The sequence below is a fragment of the Odocoileus virginianus genome, chromosome 3 (assembly GCF_023699985.2).
Source record: "Odocoileus virginianus isolate 20LAN1187 ecotype Illinois chromosome 3, Ovbor_1.2, whole genome shotgun sequence".
Classification (NCBI taxonomy): Eukaryota; Metazoa; Chordata; class Mammalia; order Artiodactyla; family Cervidae; genus Odocoileus; species Odocoileus virginianus.
This window is the reverse complement of record NC_069676.1, coordinates 31,033,446-31,053,789: the sequence shown is the minus strand read 5'-3', so window position 1 is coordinate 31,053,789 and position 20,344 is coordinate 31,033,446.

The following is a 20,344-nucleotide window of genomic DNA, read 5'->3' as shown; positions in this document are numbered from 1 at the left end:
TAGGCATCACATAATTTAATACATAAATATTTAAGTATATATCTTTTAAGGATATATAATATTTTGGACTTAACTGAAATACTATTTTCACAGCTTAATAATTAACAGTAATTCCTTAATATCTTAGGCTTTCCTTTTCACCAGTTGTCTTAGAGGGGATTTTTTTTTTTTACAGTTTATTTGTCCAAATTTGGATCCAAAGTTTATAATAGTGATTCCCTGATACATCTTCAAATCCTCCATTAGTCAGTTTCTTCCTCTAGTTCTAAAAGTTGTGTTCTTTGTCTTGGAGAGCTTCCCACACTTAGGATGTTGCTCTGTGTCATCATGGGATCTGTTCAAGGGGCTTCTCTGTCCATTTATTTTGTGCCAATGGCTAATTATGTCTAGAGACTTTGTCAGATTAAGTTAATTTTATTTATTGATTGACTGGCTGGCAAGAACACCTCATAGGTGATGCTGTGTACTTTCACCTGTAGGCCCATTATGTGTGCTTGTTTTTACCATCCTCTCCTCAGTCATGCCTCTCCTTTAAAATGTGTTAAACTTCTTAGATTACATGAGGAAGCATGATGAAGCTGTTAGTAGGATCCCAATTTTATTGGCAGAGCCATTCTCTAATTTTAACACAACTGAATTCTCTCTCTCTTTTAAAAATCAGCTTTGTTAGAGTGTAATTTTCATAAGTAAAAAATGCATTTTAATTGAACAGTTTTGGCAATGTATACATCCATGTATACATTCCATAATTGAGATATAGAAGTGTTGTGTTATCCCCAAATCCCATATCTCCTTTTCAAGAAATTCCTGAACATATAAATATGCACAAACTAGTATTCAGCTCACAGTCAAAGGAATTTATGCAGATCTGTGGATAGTGTCTTCATCTCCTCCTCGTTCACTTTCAGCTTTTTCTTCTCCCTCTTCCCTGACTTCCCCTACTTCTCTTTCCCTATTTCCTCCTCTTCCTCCTCCTCCTCCAGCTTCCATCTATGCCTCACAACTTCCACCCTCTTTGTTCTCCCCAAACTCTGATCTTTGTTTCCTCTACAACACAAGCCCTCTGTTCTCTGCTTAGGATCCTTTTCCCAGCTTTGGAATCCAGAGTGTTCCACTGCACAGAAAGCCAAAGTGAATTTGAGACTCACTCTTTGTTTTCCTACTCTCAGGATCACATGTAGCATTGTTTATTATGCTGTGGCTGAAAACAATTATTTCACATTTTCTCCATCTTCTAATTGTTTATGGTATGAGGTTAAGAATGTTCTTTGTTACTCCAAATGGCAATAATATGTTACTCCAATAGAAAAAAATTCTACAGCTCCTTTTTTTAAAAAAACATATTCCCAATCAAACCCTTCAAGTTTGGTTTATCAGAATCTACTCATTCTAAAATAGTTTCTTTTCTTTTTACATCTTTTTACATTCAGTGAACCAGTGAGGTTGCTCATTCATGTCCAACTCTTTGTGATTCCATGGACTGTAGCCCACAAGGCTCCTTCATCCATGGAATTTTCCAGGCAACAGTACTGGAGTGGGTTGCCATTTCCTTCTTCAGGGGATCTTCCCTACCCAGGGATCTAACCCAGGTCTCCTGCATTGCAGTCAGATGCTTTATTGTCTGAACCACCAGGGAAGCCCCTTACATTCAGTAGATGTTCCTAATTTTCATTTTCTCCTTTAGACTTCAGCTAGTCTTTTCTTCATTTATGTTTTTGAAGAATTCTAGAATCCTTCTTCCCTGAAGAAGTAGAAAGGCTCAAATATGGACTCCCTCAATTTTATTCCCTCAGTGTGACATCTTTTTCCCTATTTTAAAGTGTGATAATCTCCTTTAACAACTGTTCATAATTTTTTAAACTGTATCCTCAGAATTGCATTTTCCTTGTTCTGTTTTTTTCCTTTAAATTTATTTATTTTTTGACTGAAGCACAATTGCTTTACAGAATTTTGTTGTTTTCTGTCAAACCTCAACATGAATCAGGCATAGGTATACATATATCCCCGCCCTTTTGAATCTCCCTCCCATCTTCCTCCCCATCCCGCCCTTTAGGTTGATACAGAGCCCCTGTTTGAGTTTCAAGAGCCATACAGCAAATTCCTGTTGGCTATCTATTTTACATATGGTAATGTAAGTTTCCATGTTACTCTTTCCATACATCTCACCCTCTCCTCCCCTCTCCCCATGTCCATAAGTCTGTGTCTGTCTCTCCATTGCTGCTTCTGTAAATAAATTCTTCAGTATCATTTTTCTAGATTCTGTATATATACATTAGAATACAATCTTTATCTTTCTGACTTCACTCTGTATAATAGGCTTTAGATTCATCCACCTCATTAGAACTGACTCAAATGCATTGCTTTTTATGGCTGGGTAATATTCCATCGTGTATATATACCACAAATCTTTATCCATTCATCTGTTGATGGACATCTAGGTTGCTTCCAGGTTCTAGCTATTGTAAATAGTGCTGCAATGAACAGTGGCATGCATGTGTCTTTTTCAGTTTTGGTTTCCTCAGGGTATGTGCCCAGGAGTGGGAGTGCTGGGTCATATAGTGGTTTTATTCCTAGTCTTTTCAGGAATCTCCATACCATCTTCCATAGTAGCTGTATCAATTTACATTCCCACCAACAGTGCAAGAGTGTTCACTTTTGTCCACATTCTCTCCAACATTTATTGTTTGTAGACTTTTTTATGATGGCCATTCTTGACTGGTGTGAGGTGATATCTTATTGCAGTTTTGATTTTCATTTCTCTAATAATGACCAATGTTGAGCATCTTTTCATGCGTTTCTTAGCCATCTGTATGTCTTCTTTGGAAAAATGTCTGTTTAGGTCTTTTTCCCACTTTTTGATTGAGTTGTTTGTTTCTCTGGTATTGAGTTGTGTGAGCTGCTTGTATATTTTGTCAGTTGTTTCATTTGCTATTACTTCCTCCCATTCTGAGGGCTGTCTTTTCACCTTTCTTATAGTTTCCTTTGCTGTGCAAAAGCATTTAAGTTTAATCAGGTCCCACTTGTTTACTTTTGTTTTTATTTCCATTACTCTAGGGAGGTGGGTTATAGAGTATCTTGCTTTGATTTATGTCATTGAGTGTTCTGCCTATGTTTTCCCCTAAGAGTTTTATAGTTTCTGGTCTTGTATTTAGGTCTTTAATCCATTTTGAGTTTATCTTTGTGTATGATGTTAGTAAGTGTTCTAATTTCATTCTTTTACATGTAGCTGTCCAGTTTCCCCAGCACCATTTGTTGAAGCGGCTGTCTTTGCCCCATTGTGTATTCTTGCCCCCTTTGTCAAAAATAGGTACCCATAGGTGCATGGGTTTATTTCTGGGCTTTCTATCTTGTTCCATTGGTCTGTGTTTCTGTTTTTGTGCCAGTACCATACTGTCCTGATTACTGTAGCTTTGTAGTATAACCTGAAGTCAGGAAGGCTGATTCCTCCAGCTCCATTCTTCCTTCTCAAGACTGCTTTGGCTGTTTGGGGTCTTTTGTGTTTCCATATGAATTGTGAAATTTTTTATTCTAGTTCTGTGAAAAATACCATTGGTAATTTTATAGGGATCGCATTGAATCTGTAGATTGCATTTTGTAGTATAGTCATTTTCACAATATTGATTCTTCCTACCCAGGAACATGGAATATCTTTCCATCTGTTTATGTCATCTTTGATTTCTTTCATCAGTGTCTTATAATTTTCTGTGTACAGTTTTTTGTCTCTTTAGGTAAGTTTATTCCTAGATATTTAATTCTTTTTGTTGTAATAGTGAGTGGGATTGATTCCTTAATTTCCCTTTCTGATTTTTCATTTCTAGTATATAGAAATGTAAGTGATTTCTGTGCATTGATTTTGTATCCTATGACTTTGCCAAGGGTAGGCATTAGTGCTTCTCTAAATGTTTGATAGAATTCTCCTGTGAAGCCATCTTGTCCTGGGCTTTTGTTTTTTGGGAGATTTTTGATCACAGCTTCAATTTCAGTGCTTATAATTGGGTTGTTCATAATTTCTATTTCTTCCTGATTCACTCTTGGAAGATTGAACTTTTCTAAGAATCTGTCCATTTCTTCCAAGTAATCTATTTTATTGCCATACAGTTGTTCATAATAGTCTCTTATAATCCTTTGTATTTCTGCATTGTCTTTTGTAACCTCTCCTTTTCAGTTTCAAATTTTGTTGATTTGATTCTTCTCTTTTTCTTGGTGAGTCTGGCTAAAGAATTGTCAATTTTTTTAATCTTCTCAAAGAACCAGCTTTTGGTTTTATTTACCTTTACTATAGTTTCTTTCATTTCTTTTACATGTATTTCTGCTCTGATATTCACGTTTTCTTTTCTTCTTCTAATTTTTTTGTTATTCTTTTTCCAGTTGTTTTAGATGTAAAGTTAGGTGGTCTATTCAATGTTTTTCTTGTTTCTTGAGGTAGGATTGTATTGCTATAAACTTCTCTCTTAGAACTGCTATTGCTGCATCCCATAGATTATGAGTTGTCATGTTTTGTATTTGTCTCTAGAAATGCTTTTATTTCCCTTTTGATTTCTTCAGTAACCTGTTGGTTATTTAGAAGCATATTGTTCAATCTCCATGTATTTGTGTTTTTTACAGTTTTTTTTTCTTGTAATTGATATCTGGTCTCATAGCATTGTGGACGGAGAAGATGCTTGATATGATTTCAATTTTATTAAATTTACTGAGGTTTGATTTGAGACCCAAGATGTGGTCTATCCTGGAGAATGTTCCATGTGCATTTGAGAAGAAGGTGTATTCTTCTGCATTTCGATGGAATGTCCTGAAGATATCAGTGAGATTAGTCTCATCTAACATATCATTTGTGTTTCCTTATTAATTTTCTGTTTTGATGATCTGTCCATGGGTGTGAGTGTGGTGTTAAAGTCTCCTACTATTATTGTGTTACTGTTGATTTCTTCTTTTATGTCTGTTAGTGTTTGTCTTTTGTACTGAAGTACTTCTATGTTGCATGCCTAGATATTTACAATTGTTATGTCTTCCTCTTGGATTGATCCCTTGATCATTATGTAGTGTCCTTCCTTATCTCGTGTAACCTTCTTTACTTTAAGGACTATTTTGTCTGATATGAGGATTCTTACTCCAGCTTTCTTTTGCTTCCCATTTGCATGGATATATTTTTCCATCCTCTCACTTTCAGTCTATATGTGTCTTGAGGTCTGGAGCGGGTTTCTTGTAGACAGCATGTATATGGGTCTTGTTTTTGTATCCACTGTCAGTCTGTGTCTTTTGGCTGGAGTATTTAATCCATTTACATTTGAAGTAATTATTGATATATATGTCCCTGTTGCCATTTTCTTAATTGTTTGGGGTTGATTTTGTAGGTCTTTTTCTTCTCTTGGATTTCTTGACTATACAAGTGCATTTAACATTTGTTGTATAGCTGGTTTGTTGGTACTGAATTTTCTTAATTTTTGCTTGTCTGAAAAGTTTTTTATTTCTCCATCAATTTTGAATGAGATCCTTGCCAGAAACAGTAATCTTGGTTATAGATTTTTCCCTTTCAGTACTTTAAATATATCCTGCCGTTTCATTCTGGCCAGCAGAGTTTCCCCTAAACCATCAGCTGTTAAACATATGTGGTTTCCCTTATATGTCATGTGTTGCTTCTCCCTTGCTGCTTTTAATATTCTTTGTGTTTAGTCTTTGTTAGTTTGATTAGTATGTGTCTTGGCATGTTTCTCCTTGGGTTTATCCTGTATGGGACTCTTTGCACCTTTGCACTTGATTGACCATTTTCTTTCCCATGTTGGGGAAATTTTCAGCTGTAATCTCTTCAAAAATTTTCTCATACCCTTTCTTTTCTTTTTCTTTTTCTGGGACCCCTATCATTCAAATGTTGGTGCATTTGATATGGTCCCAGAGGCCTCTGAGACTATCCTTAGTTCTTTTCATTCTTTTTACTTTATTCTGCTCTTCAGAAGTTGTTTCCACCATTTTATCTTCCAGCTCACTGATTCGTTCTTCTGCTTCAGATATTCTACTATTGATTCCTTTTAGAGTATTTTTAATTTCAGTAATTGTGTTGTTTGTCTCTGTATGTTTATTCTTTAAATTTTCTAGAGCTTTGTTATTTGATTCTTGCATTTTCTCCTTTTGTTTTCAAGGTTTTTGATTATCTTTAATATCATTATTCTGAATTGTTTTTCAGGTAGTTTGTCTGTTTCCTCTTCATTTATTTTGACTTCTGTGTTTCTAGTTTGTTCCTTCATTTGTGCAGTATTTCTCTGCCTTTTCATTATTTTTTTAACTTATTGTGTTTGAAGTCTCCTTTTCCCAGGCTTCAAGGTTGAATTCATTCTTACTTTTGGTTTCTGCCCTCCTGAGGTTGGTCCACTGGTTTGTATAAGCTTCACATAGGGTGAGATTTGTGCTGAGTTTTTTGTTTGTTTATTTTTACTCTGATGGGCAAGGCTGAGTGATGTGGTAATCCTGTCTGATGGTTGGGTGATGCTTGCTCTTGTATTCAAGTGGTTTCCTTTGTGTGAGTTCTCATTATTTGATACTCCCTTGGGTTAGTTAAATGGCAACCCACTCCAGTATTCTTGCCTGGAGAATCCCAGGGATAGAGGAGCCTGGTGGGCTGCCGTCTATGGGGTCTCACAGAGTCAGACACAACTGAAGCGACTTAGCAGCAGCAGCAGTAGGGTTAGTTCTCTGGTAGTCTAGGGTCTTGGAGTCAGTGTTCCTGCTCCAAAGCCTCAGGGCTTGATCTCTGGTCAGGAACGAGGATTTCACAAGTGGTTTGTTATGGCATTAAGTGAGATTAAAACATCCAAAAATCAGAAACCAAAGATGAACCCCAGACAAATGGAAGTTACAATATCAGACAAATAATAAAACAATGTAATAAACACATATACATATACATCCATAAGCAAAATCAAAATAGTCCAACAAAAATAAATACAATGGATTGACTTGGTGAACAAAGGAAATAAAAAATTATATCTATCAGTTAAGAAGAAAGCTAACTATAGCACAAACTGGAAAACAAAACTAAAGCAAGATGCCAAGTTGGAAATGAAGCAGTGAATACAAAACTAACAAATATGTTGAGAGGAAAGGAAAGGAAAGAAAGAAAAGAAAGAAAGAATATATATGTGAAGTTAGAGATCGATGAAGAAGATTTATATACATTAAAGATTAACTGCCAGGGGAAAAGAACAGTAGGAAAAGCAAATGAAGGAATAAATGTAGAAAAAAAAATAATAGGTTTTAAAAAATCAAAATTTAAATTTAAAAAAGAGAGAAGAAAAAGAAAAGGAAGAAGAAATTAAGAAAACAAAACAAAACAAAAAAGAAAACTCCACAGAACTGCAAAAGCCTATGTAAAGGTGGAGGTTTATAACAATAAAAAATGTGACCGAGGAAAATAAAAGGCTCAAAAGCTTAATTAGATTTCATAGTGCCAATAAAATTGACAACAACAACAGAGGTGGGCAAAAAAAGTGGATTGGGAGGTGGGGAAGAAAAAGTAAAAAAAATCCAAAAAAATCTACAGAACAATCAGAACATAAGAATAATAAATGTTTTTCTTGAGTCATTGCTGTCAGAGTCCTTTCTCTCACTAGGAGTCACAGTACACATCAGTTCCCTCGGATGCCCTCCAATACTCTGCTGGTCTCTGGACCTGCTGTGGGGGCAGCTCAGGTTCTAATCTGGTCCTACTCCTGTGTGTTCTTGCCTCCAGTGTCCACAGCTATCAGAACTTTTGTGGGGGCTCTCAGTGACCTTTTATATATTCCATACACAGAGTCTGCCTGGTTAATTGTGTGGATTTAATCTGCAGCTTGTACAGCTGGTGGGAGGGTTTTGGGTCTTCTTCCTTAGCCACACTGCCCCTGGGTTTCAATTGTGGTTTCATTTCCACCTCTGTACATGGGTCGTCCACGGGGGTTTGCTCCTGAGGCTGCCCTGGAGGACTTGGGTCTGTCCCAGTGAGGACCAGCTGTGGAGGTGGTGCAGTTGCTTGGGCTTCAGGGGTCCTGACAGCACCAGGTACTCAGGGGAGTTGGCAGCCAGGGAAGCAGGAAATATAGTGCTCTAGAAGAGTATGGCAACCAGTATTAGCCAATACACTGCAGTATTCTTGCCTGGAGAACCCCACTGACAGAGAAGCCTGGCAGGCCACAGTCCACAGGGTCACAGAGTTCGACATGACCAAAGTGACCCTGTGTGTATATATGCAAGACTATTTTTTGCCTGTGGCAGCTCTGCCCCAGTGAGGGTGCACAGCTGCTTGGCTTGCAGAGACGCTGGTGGCAGCAAATGTGCAGGGACACAGACTGCCTCCACTGAAGGAGTTATGGCCCTATCAGTCTTTTCTAGAGCCTCTTATAGCTGGTGATCAGAAGGCCTCTTTGGCCAGTCTTTCTCCATAGCTCCATCCATTCAGGCACTTAGAGGGCTGCCTTGCCTGGGGTCCTTTTCTGTTGTTCCGTGCGTCAGGCACACAGAGGAGCCCCTTGGCTGGGGTCCTACTCTGTAGATCGGCGTGTCAGGCACTTAAAGGGGCACCCTAGTTTGGGCTCTACTCTGTAGTTTGGCGCATCAGTCACTTAAAGGGGCACTCTAGTTTGGGTCCTACTCTGTAGATGAGCGCGTCAGGCATTCAGTGGGCCAGCTTCTCTATTGTTCAGTTGCCGATGCTGGCCTGTGGAGAGAGAGGGGTTATGGGGATGGCTCCACCTCCTACGCGTGACTCAGCAGTATTGTCTTGCTTCCACAGCTGCCTGGCTTTCCTCCACAGACATTTCCCACCACAATCTCTTCCTTCACATCCCCTTGATCCATCTCTCCACAGTCAACAGCAGCCCTCTCCCTAGGATTGCTCCACAATCCCTAAACTCCAGCTAGCAGCCTCTGCACCTTCTAAGAGACATGCACCCTTGTCCAGGTTATGCACGGTTGTAGCAAGGACTGATTCTCATTCCATCTAGGCTGCCACAAATCAGCTGTTTCACTCTCAGCCTTAAATGTTTCTCCTCTGACTCAGTCAGTTGCCCAGATGTGGGGATTGGACCCCTGCTTCAGTTCCCCCACCTGCTGAGGGCAGGTCCAGTCCTACTAACACTTCTGGTTTTCCCCCTAGTTCCTTCATCCTGCTGAGTTTTGTGTGGTTCTATGTATTCTTATCCACTGGTCAGGTCCTCCTGCCCACTCTCAACTGGTGTCCTATATTCACTTCTGTGTCTGAAGGTGTATTCCTTACGTATTGGTGAAGAAATTTGTACTCCACGTACACCTGCTCTTCCACTGTCTTGTTCTCCCCTTGCTCTAGGCTTCTATTCTCTCAGTTACTCTCTATATCAACATTTCTCTCCATCTGTTGCCATGTTCTTATCTTGCACTTGAAATTAATGAATGATCCTCTCTCAGATCTTCTTCTAGCTATTGGTTACCTGTGCTGTGCTTAGTCACTCAGTCATGTCTGACTCTTCTAGACCCCATGGACTGTAGCCCACCAGGCTCCCCGTGGGGATTCTCCAGGCAAGAATACTGGAATGGGTAGCGTTCCCTTCTCCAGGGGATCTTCCCAACCCAGGGAGTGAACCCAGGGCTCCCACATTGCAGGTGGATTCTTTACCATCTGAGCCACCAGGGAAGCCCTAGTTCCCCTTTAAAGCCATCAGTTTGTGAAAAACCCACAGGAAAACAGTGGATCATGACTAGATTCAGCCACTGAGGCTCTCATGCATTTTTACCACGTAATCCTTCCATTCTTTCTCGGAATAATTTACATTAGGGCTACTTCCTGTCATTTGAGGCCAGATAATTTTCAGTTGAAGGGGATGTTCTGTGTGTTGTAGGATGTTTAGCTGTTTCCATGACCTCTACCCACAAGATGTCAGTACCATGAGCCTGTAACCCTCAGTTGTTATGAAATGCTTGCAGACATTGTCACATGTGCCCTGGAGGCAAAGCCACCCTGAGTTAAAAACCACTGACTGAGACTGGTTTTCTTTGAGTCTGAGAAGAAGTTTTCTCAAACTCATTGCCTCAACAGTAAAATGAGGATAATGAAATTTATTTACCAGGGCTATTTTGGGGAATCAAAGTAACGCATAGAAATTTTTTTAGCACATTGTCTAAAACCAGTCAATCCTAAAGGAAATCAATCCTGAATATTCATTGGAAGGACTGATGCTGAATCTGAAGTTCCTATATTTGAATGCAAAGAGCCGACTCATTGGAAAAGACCCTCTTGCTGGGAAAGATTGAAGGCAGGAGAAGAAGGGGATGACAGAGGCTGAGATGGTTGGATGGCATCACTGACTCAATGGACATGAGTTTGTGCAAACTCTGGAAAGTAGTAAAGGACAGGGGAGCCTGGCATGGTGCAGTCCATGGGGTCACAAAGAGTCAGACATGACTGAGCAGCTCAACAGCAATAGCTGTTCAGAAAATGTTTTTATGACTGTAACTATTAGCCTTTCTATTAATATGCTGACCCTATAATCTTACCTCTTAAATCGTATTTTATCTGTTGTATGTATAGTATATCTATAATGTATCTTGGGTCTTCCCAGGTGGCCCAGTGGTAAAGAATCTGCCTGCCAATGCAAGAGATGCAGGAGACACAGGTTCAATCACTGGGTCAGGAAGATCCCCTGATAAAGGAAATAATAACCCATTTGAGTATTCTTGCTTGCAAAATTCCATGGACACAAGAGCCTGGTGGGTTGCAGTCCATGGGGTTGCACGGAGTTGGATACGACTGAGCAACTGTGCATATGTACATAAAGTATCTTATTTATTTTATTATTTATCACTATTTCATGAATTTATTTAATTTATTATAACATATGCATCTTTTCTGCATTTCTTACCCTAGTTTTTCTTTTCCCTAAATCTCCTTTTCCTAAAAAAAATATTGGTTTTCTATTCTATATTCTCCTCAGGCTATTGTCCTTTCTTCTTCCTTTTACATTAAATTAACTTGTAGGAAAAGTGAATTTACATTCACTGTCACAAATCCTGTTTATATCTTTCTATCTGGCTTTTTCTCTAGTCATGTTATTGAAATTGCTTATGCAAAGATGAGCAATATATGTTTATTTAAAAAAGTTTGACTCAAAATGAAACATACACACTGTTTAAATAGATGGTCTTCTTAAGGCTTATAAAGAGAAACAAAAACACAGAAAATAAAAATAAAGCCATTCCTTCTTCTTCCACAGCACACCCTAATTCTCACTTCCTAGAGTCGAGAATTTTGTATTATTTTAGATGATTCCCCAGGTATTTGTGTTTGTATTTCTGAATAGCAGTCTGTGATGGTTAATTTTATGTGTCAACTTGGTTCCAGCAAGGATTGCCCAGATACCTGGTCAAACGTTGTTTCTGGATGTGTCTCTGAAGGTGTTTCTGGAAGAGACGAGCATTTAAATTGGTAGACTGAGTAAAGCAGACTGTCCTCCCCAAGTGGATGAGCATCAGCTGATTCACTGAGGGTCTGGGCGGAGAAAATGTGGGGGAAAGCAGGATTTCATCTGACTGCTGAAAACAGTCACTGCCTGACTGTCGAACTGGGACAAAGTATTTCTCCTGCCCTTTCCTGGGAACTGTACTTTCAGTGATCCAGATTCACAGGCCCTCAGACTCATACCATGTCTTCTTGTTCTCAGACCTTTCGATGCAGACTGGACCTACACTACTAGCTTTCCTGGGTCTTCAGTTTGCAGACACCAGATAGTGGGATTTCTCAGCATCCACAATTGTTTAAGCCATTTCTTTATAATAAAAGTCTTTATCTCTTAACTTCTCTATATCTGTATATCCTGTTCATTCTGTTTCTGTGGAGAATTCTGCTTGTAGTGCATAACAGTTTGTTTACTTTCTTATTTTTATATATTATTTATTGACTTCCTGCTCTAGCAAATGAACATTTACCTTTCTTTCTCTCCCATACCATGGAACATGCAAACACATTCTCTGTTGTTATGATAATATGATAAATTTTGCCTTATGACGGTGGAAGGTGAGTTGACTGAATTCTTTTACTGGAAGAGCCCACGTTATTAGGTTTTTTATTTCTTTACTTTTTATAGGTAACTTTTCTCCTAGAGGAAACCTCTAGTTGGTGATCTGGAAAGAAGTAAGATTGACTGCAATGCTTCATGGAGCTAAGTAAAGGAAAGTGGACAAACGGCTCATGTGTAGACTTTCACCCAATCTCTTGTTTGTAGTTGGAGAAGGCGTGGTGCTGTTATCTTCATCTGGGCTATTGTCCTTGAACTCACATTCCCTCTGGTTCACATCTCCAGGTAATAAACTTAGAGACTTCTCCTGTGTGGATTGGGAGAAGTTGACTATCAGTGCAGAGTGAAGGGTAGGAATCTGGAAATCTCAATGCTTCTTGTACTGACGTTCAATGAATCCTTGCGTTTCTAGCCACAATCACATCACCACTTTTTAGGAATAACCAGTGTCTCTGATTCCTGAAATGTTCTGAGATTCCAAGTCATGAATCGAGTTGCTCCCTGGATTTGCCCACTGCTGACTTTTGTTTTCTCTGTCTGCTCAAAGTCACGATTTGACTGTTTTCCAGTTTCTTAGTTATGTTGCTGCTGTCCCCTCATCTCATGCTATTCTTGCATGTTTGTGCGTTTTCTCTTTTAATCTAATTTTTTTTCCCTTTTCATTTTAGTGCAGATTTGGAGAGGAGCAGTTGCAAACCAGAATGCTTAATCTGTCACATTGAACTTGCAGTGACTCAGTGACTTCCTGATTGCCAAATCTAACGGCTCCTTTTAATCCTCCTTCCTCTAGGTGCATTTACAGAATTAATTAGTAAACACCTTCCTTTGTAAACTCTCTGCTGCCCTCAATTTGATTTTGCTTTTAGGTAACAGCTAATGTCTCTTAGACAACTACTCTGTGCTGGGCATTGTGTTAGATGATGTCCAGAGACACAGAGATGAATAAAAAGTCAGCCTTTGCAATGTGTGTGATTGACATGGAAAGAGATAAATTACAGTATCATTTTAGAAGTGCTTTAATCATGGCATCTGGTCCCATCACTCATGGCAAATAGATGGGGAAACAGTGGATGACTTTATTTTTTTGGGCTCCAAAATAACTGCAGATGGTGATTGCAGCCATGAAACTAAAAGACACTTACTTCTTGGAAGGAGAGTTATGACCAACCTAGACAGCATATTAAAAAGCAGAGACATTACTTTGTCAACAAAGGTCCGTCTAGTCAAGGCTATGGTTTTTCCAGTGGTCATGTATGGATGTGAGAGTTGGATGGTGAAGAAAGCTGAGCGCCGAAGAATTGATGCTTTTGAACTGTGGTGTTGGAGAAGACTCTTGAGAGTCCCTTGGACTGCAAGGAGATCCAACCAGTCCATCCTAAAGCAAATCAGTCCTGGGTGTTCATTGAAAGGACTGATGTTGAAGCTGAAACTCCAATACTTTGTCCACCTGATGTGAAGAGCTGACTCATTTAAAAAGACTCTGATGTTGGGAAAGACTGAAGGCAGGAGGAGAAGGGAACAACAGAGGATGAGATTGTTGGATGGCATCACCGACTCAAGGGACATGGGTTTGGGTGGACTCCGGGAGTTGGTGATGGACAGGGAGGCCTGGCATGCTGCAGTCCATGGGGTCGCAAAGAGTCGGACACGACTAAGCAACTGAACTGAACTGAATCATATAAAAAGGAATATTAGACCTTGTTTGGGGGAGCTGGAAATAAATATGAATTCACAGGCAAAACTATTGAAGGAAATCATTCAATAACAGTAATAAAATGGTAACAATGGTTAGAATTATTTATACTTACCATATTTCAGGCACTGGCTGGAGCTAAAGTGTGGGTTCCACACCACTTAACTCTCCTGCGCCCTGCAGAGGAGCAGTGTACTTGAAACAATGACTCGTGAAGGTATTTGACATCAAGATGTTAGGGAGCAAGTTGTAGAGACTCCATCTGATTGTTTGTCCAGTATCTGTTGAGAACCTCATATGTGCATTATTCTAGATGCTGGGTAAAGGAATTTAGGAAGTAATTTTATTAGATTCCTTGAGGCGGAGAATGCTGCCCCTGATGAGAAATGCAGAAAAGAGCAGGGGAGGACTGGTGGCACAGGGGCCGGGTAGGAGGGTTGATGTAAATTCATAAGTGGGAGATGCTGAAGCCTTGGATTAAGGCAGTAAAAATAGAAATGGAAAGAAAAGATTAGATTCAAGAGGTGTTTAGTGAGGTGTAAGTGCAATCATTTGGTGAGTAATAAAAGAAGTAAAGAATAATTCAAATTTCTAGAGGCGGAATAGATGCCGTTTACAGAGGGAAAAAGTCATTTTCTGAGACGATATTAGAGACTGTATTACATTTCAGTGCTCTTGGGTGACAAGGTGTACTTGGAAGTGGAGACGTGTGGCACAGGAGGAAGGCATCTGTAGAGAAGAGAAAGACTTGAGACTCACTCGATGGGAGGCAGAGCTACCCAGACACTGAGTTAGGACTGGCCAAGGATGACAAGTAGAAAGAGAACCAAAGTTGTAAGCACTCAAGGTTCCAACATTTCATAGGGTGGATAGAGGACATAGTACATGCAAAGAAAGCAGGATAAATAAGCAGAAAGGTAGGAGGCTGAGGAGTATGAGACAGGTAGTAAGCCAAGAGAGGAAAGAATTTAGAGAATGGGGATAGTCTCTTGGTGGGGGACTGTAAAAATAAGCATTTAACTTGGCGGTTATGAGATCATTGGCTGCTTCAGCAATGATAGTTTCAGAGTAGGTTATGCCAGTGTGCTGTCTCTAGTATTGTGTACCCAATTATTCAAATACTATCTAAAACAGTTCTCTGACATTGTCTCTAAGTTTTTGTAATGTCTTGGGATTATAACTGATTTGGCTTAGCGATCTGAACTGTGTGCTTTTCTAATGAAGACAACAAAAACTCATGTTTGTACAAAGTTTAAATTTTATAGGACTGAATCCCTGGAAGATCTCTGTCCCCCTTCTGGATGGGTTTAACAAGGCAAAGTTGTCACCCTGGAAACAGAGTAAGCTCCTTATGAATAACTTCCAGGAAAGCAACACTGACAGTAGTACTAACGGCAAAACATCACGGGATCGAAAAGCACAAAGTTTATTCCTGTTAGTTATGAGTCCAGCCCACCTACACAGATACCGCAGGCCAGTAACATGCCCAGGAAGTTCTCAAGCTCAGAGCAAATTCTTCTTAACAACAAGTCATACCTTCACTTACATGCGCTCGGTCACCCCCTGCAGAAATTACTCCCTGTTTATCCTCCTTTCTTATAGTGGTAAAAATGTCAAAATTATGTAGTATTCTCATTCTTGGGACTTAATCTTCAGTTATTAGTGAGACATCTTTGTTTATTAATGCTATTCTTAGTGGGTTTATTCTTATTAACATAAAACACCAAAAATTTTTGAATATGCATTCAGTCTCTTTTCCAATATGTGATATATACTTATGACTTGGCTTAATAACCTCCTCTACTAGTTTACAGTAGATTTCCTTTCTGACTTGTAACAACTCCAACACTTCCCATACATTAGTTCTCTGAACCACATATCTCAGCCTTTGGGCTTCAATCACTTCATTGTCTTGTTTTTTCTTCCATTTACAGCTTTAAGGATTATTTGATAGAGAGGACAAAAGAAAAATGGCTCTGAAGAAGTTCTGTGTTTTCTCTGCCATCTGTTAACATTATACCATCTGCTTCAGATACTGATCTAACCCTCATTTTCAGTGCTTTTGAAATTAATCTCTGTTCCTTTTTCTCCCTTGCATCCTTCATGATTATGTTGTCAAAAACCCCCTTCCTCTCTCCCTCCTTCCTTCTCTCCTTCTCCCCCTCCTTCCTTGCTTGAGAGGCTCATTCTCTTGGAATACTTTTTAGTATCTTGCATCAAGTGATCATGCACATTTTTCATAGAAAATGCTTGAAGAACTGTATTTTAAGTCCAGGATACCTGATTGTCTGTGTTCAGGCTTCACTTCCTAAATTCCAAATGTGTGTAGATGCACATGTATGATGCTTGCTGACATGGGTTAGAGGTGGGGGCGTGTGTGTAGGGAGAATGGGGTGGGGGTGTGCTGGGAGGAGTAGAAAGGTAGAAATGTGAACACCTCTGGTTTGTGTTCTAAGAGATATGATGACATCACGATTAGTCTAATTCCAAAATAGAAATTCTCACATCACTCAAGACTTTTCCAATTTCTCATTCCTTGCTTTCAGTTAGTCCCAGACTCCTACTGATTCCACCCCAGCATAGCTCTAAGACACCTCTACCTTTACCCCATTGCTACCCTCTTCCTTAGTTAGTTAGGCTCAACTAACCTGGGCAGTCACATGACTAGATAGCACAGGTCCATTTTTTCCAATCTTCTTCACCTGATCTCTAGTCACTTGTCATACAACATTTCACACTAACTCCATCACCATTATCACTGTTGATAACCTCAACATCTACCTAGATGATCTAGTTAGCACCAGGCCTTTCATTTATACAGTCTTCCCAACTATGATATTTTTCCTTCATCTTTTTCAGCAATCCACTCTCACAGTCATCACTAGTAACTCTCCCGCCCCCTTAGTATTGATTCAAACATTTTACTATCTTAGTATTTCTTAGCCTTTTAGCTTCCTTGCTCCAATATTTCTGTTTGAACAAATCCTCCAACTTTTAAGAGGCCTTCAGTACATTTGCCTTATCTCTTCTTCATTAGTCTCAATTTCTTAACTGTCCTTTTTACTCATAGAATTAGTCTGTTCAAAGACAATTTTCTGGCTCTTTAATTGGAGACAGTAGATGACGTATTTCTCTAAATGAAAGAGTCACATATTATAAGGCTGAACAACCTTTATGATTGCTCTCTATCCTTTTGAATCTTAATAGGAATGAAAGGAAATGCTTTTAAGACAAGAAAAGCAACTAAAGATTATAGTTTACTACTTCTCCAGGCAGGATTTGAGCCATTCTGACCAGAGCAAATTAGTGGTTGTTCTAAAAATTTACAGGCAGCAGGCACAATAATAGCAATATGAATGAAGTGTATTTTTTCCAGTTCTTTTCAGGAGGGCCATTCACATAGACTTCTCTTTCACAAGGTCCCCTTGTTTCTGATTCTTAACTGAGGAAATCCAGACATATAGGGGTTGTAGAGTCTCCTTGGTGTCTATACTTAAGCAGACACCACACCAAAGCAGACATTCCTTTTGTGTGTGTGTGTGTGTGTGTGTGTGTGTGTGTGTGTGCATGTGCACATGCTCAGTCATGTCCAATTCTTTGTGATCCCATGGATTGTATTCCCGGATTGTATTCCCAGATTGTAAAGAATCTGCCTGCAATGCAGGAAACCGAGGTTCAATCCCTGCGTCAGAAAGATCCCCTGGAGAAGGAAATGGCAACCCACTCCAGAATTATTGCCTGGGAAATCACATGGACAGAGGAGCCTGGCAAGTAGAGTCCATGAGGTTGCAAATATTTGGACACAACTGAGTGACTAAACCACTGGACTGCATGTAGCCCACCAGGCTCCTCTGTCCATGGAATCCTCCAGCAAGAATGCTGGAGTAGGTTGCCATTTCCTTTTTCAAGGGATCTTCCTGACCCAGAGATAAACCTGCATCTCCTGCATTGGCAGGAGGATTCTTTACCAAAGCACCACCTGGGAAACCCTTTCCTATGGTGTGAAGTGAAAGTTGCTCTGTCATATTGGACTCTTTGCAGCCCCATGGACTATACAGTCCATGGAATTCCCCAGGCCAGAATACTGGAGTGGGTAGCCATTCCTTCTCCAGGGGTTCTTCCCAACCCAGGGACTGAACCCAGGTCTCCCACATGGCAGGCAGATTCTGTAGCAGCTGAGCCACCAGAGAAGCCCAAGAATTCTGGAGTGGGTAGCCTATCCCTTCTCCAGAGGATATTCCTGACCCAGGTATCAAACCAGGGTCTCCAGCATTGCAGGCGGATTCTTTACCAGCTAAGTTACCAGGGACACATTTAATTAATTGAACCTTTTTCAACATTTAGCTGAAAGCTAATCAAATATTTATATTTTGAATGTACCATGGCTCCTAACTCAAAAACCTTTAGCATCACGGCTTTTATCTACCAGCTTTATTATCTGAGATCTACAAGCTTTAAAGGCATTAATAGATGATCGATGACCAAGGAAAGAGGGTTTCCCTGCATAATATTTGCTTGAAAGACCTCTTATCAAAATAGACCCTCTTGACTTCTCAGCACTGTTTGGCAGAACTGAGCCCTCTGTCCTTTCAAAAACACTTGATTTTCTAGACTTCTGTAACATCACACTCAGTTTTCTTTCTATTTCAATGGCTACTTGTTTAGTCTTCTTTTCTGGTATACTCTTGTCTACCAGTCCATTAAATATGAAAACACTCCTTGAAACTGTTCTTGTCTGTCTTTTTTCATTAATAATCTCCCTAAATGATCACTTCCATGTTTATTGCTGTAAATGTTGTCTGTAGATTGAAGTCCATCAAATGGCTATGACCAATCCTTGCCTCTCTCCTATCTCTAGACTCTTATATTTGACTGTCTTATTGGCATCTCTGTTTTGAGTTCTTTATGGTCACTTCAAGCCCAATGTGTTCAATCTTGAATCATTGTTCTTCCTCCCAACCTCAGAATAGCACCATTCACTCTGTTGTCAAGGCCAAAATTCTAGGCATTGTCCTGATTTATCCTCTTTCCTTTAATGTGAAATCCAGTATGTAAATAAGTCTTATTATTTAGATAATAAATATAATTTAAATATTTCTTGAATCTGAGCTCCTCTTATTATCCCCATAAAAAATACCCACATCACAAACCTCTATTTCTCAGTTGTGATATTTAGATACCTTTCTAATTAATCTCTTTGCTAATCCTTGCTTTCCTACAAAGATCATAAAATACACAACAGTTCAAGTGATCTTTCTAATATGGAAATTGCATTTTGCATTTTCTTTCTGGAAATCCTCCAGTGGCTTCCCTTTGCAACCTGAATAAATTTTACACAAAGCTTCTTACCCTGACCTGCATTTTCAGGCCTTCTCCCTACCTTTCTGACATAGTCACTTTCCATTGTCTTTCTTATTCACTATACCATAGTCACAATGCTCATTTCTTTTTTTTAGAAAGATCTGCTCCTATTCTTTTTTTTTCAGGGGGGGTATTATCTCTGTTTCATCACATAGGTATTATTTAAAATGTCATGTCTTCAAAGAGAACAACCACATTTTTTTGATCAGAAGCAAAGATGGAGAACTTCTGTTACCTGATTTTAATTTTTCTTATAGGTGACAATGAAGAAGTCAATGTGGTACTTTTTTAAGGATGGGCATATGGATCAATGAATCAGAATAGAGACTATAGAAACAGATTTGCCCTTATGGTTGACTGATGTTCTTTTATAAAGATGTCAAAGACTGTCAGTGGAGTAATGACGGTTGTTTAATATATAATGCTCAGCTACTTGGGCATCCATATGGAGAACAATGAACAATGACAAGTACCTCACTCCATATAGAAAAGTTACCTCAAAGTGAATAGTAGACGTGTAGGCGACCATGGACTATAGCCTACCAGGCTCCTCTGTCCATGGAATTTTCCAGGCTACAGTACTGGAGTGGGTTGCCATTTCCTTCTCCAGAGGATCTTCCCGACCCAGGGATCGAATCCAGGTCTCCCAAATTACAGGCAGACGCTTTACCATCTGAGCCAGCAAGGAAGTCCTAAAAGATAAAGTTATACAATTTCTAGAAGGAAATGTAGGATAAAAACCTTTGTGGTATGTGGTGTGGTAGTTTTTTAAAGCAGGACACAAAACCCATTAACTACAAAAAGAAATATTGATAAATTGGGCTTTATATAAAAAAATACTTTTCCTTTGTGATATGAAATGTTCCAGAAATGAATAAAAACATTCTTGGAGAAAATATTTGTAAAACTTTTGAAAACATTTGATGAAATATTTTTAATAAGTATAATAAAAACTCTTACAGCCCAAAATAAAAAAAAAAGCCAACCCTGAATTAAAATGAGTAAAAGATTTGAATAGACACTTGGCCAAAGAAGAGATAAGAATGGCAAACAAACACCTAAAAGATTTGCAGCATCATTACCCAGCATCATTTTAGCATATTCAAAATCATTTTGCATTAGGGAAATGCAAATTAAATCCTCAAGGAGGAGCCACTGCTTGCCTATTAGAATAACTAACACAAAAAAATTCTGATTAATATGCAGAACAACTGGAACTGTCATTCTTTAGTGTTGTGAATATAAAATAGTATATCTACTTTGGAAGACAATTTGGCAG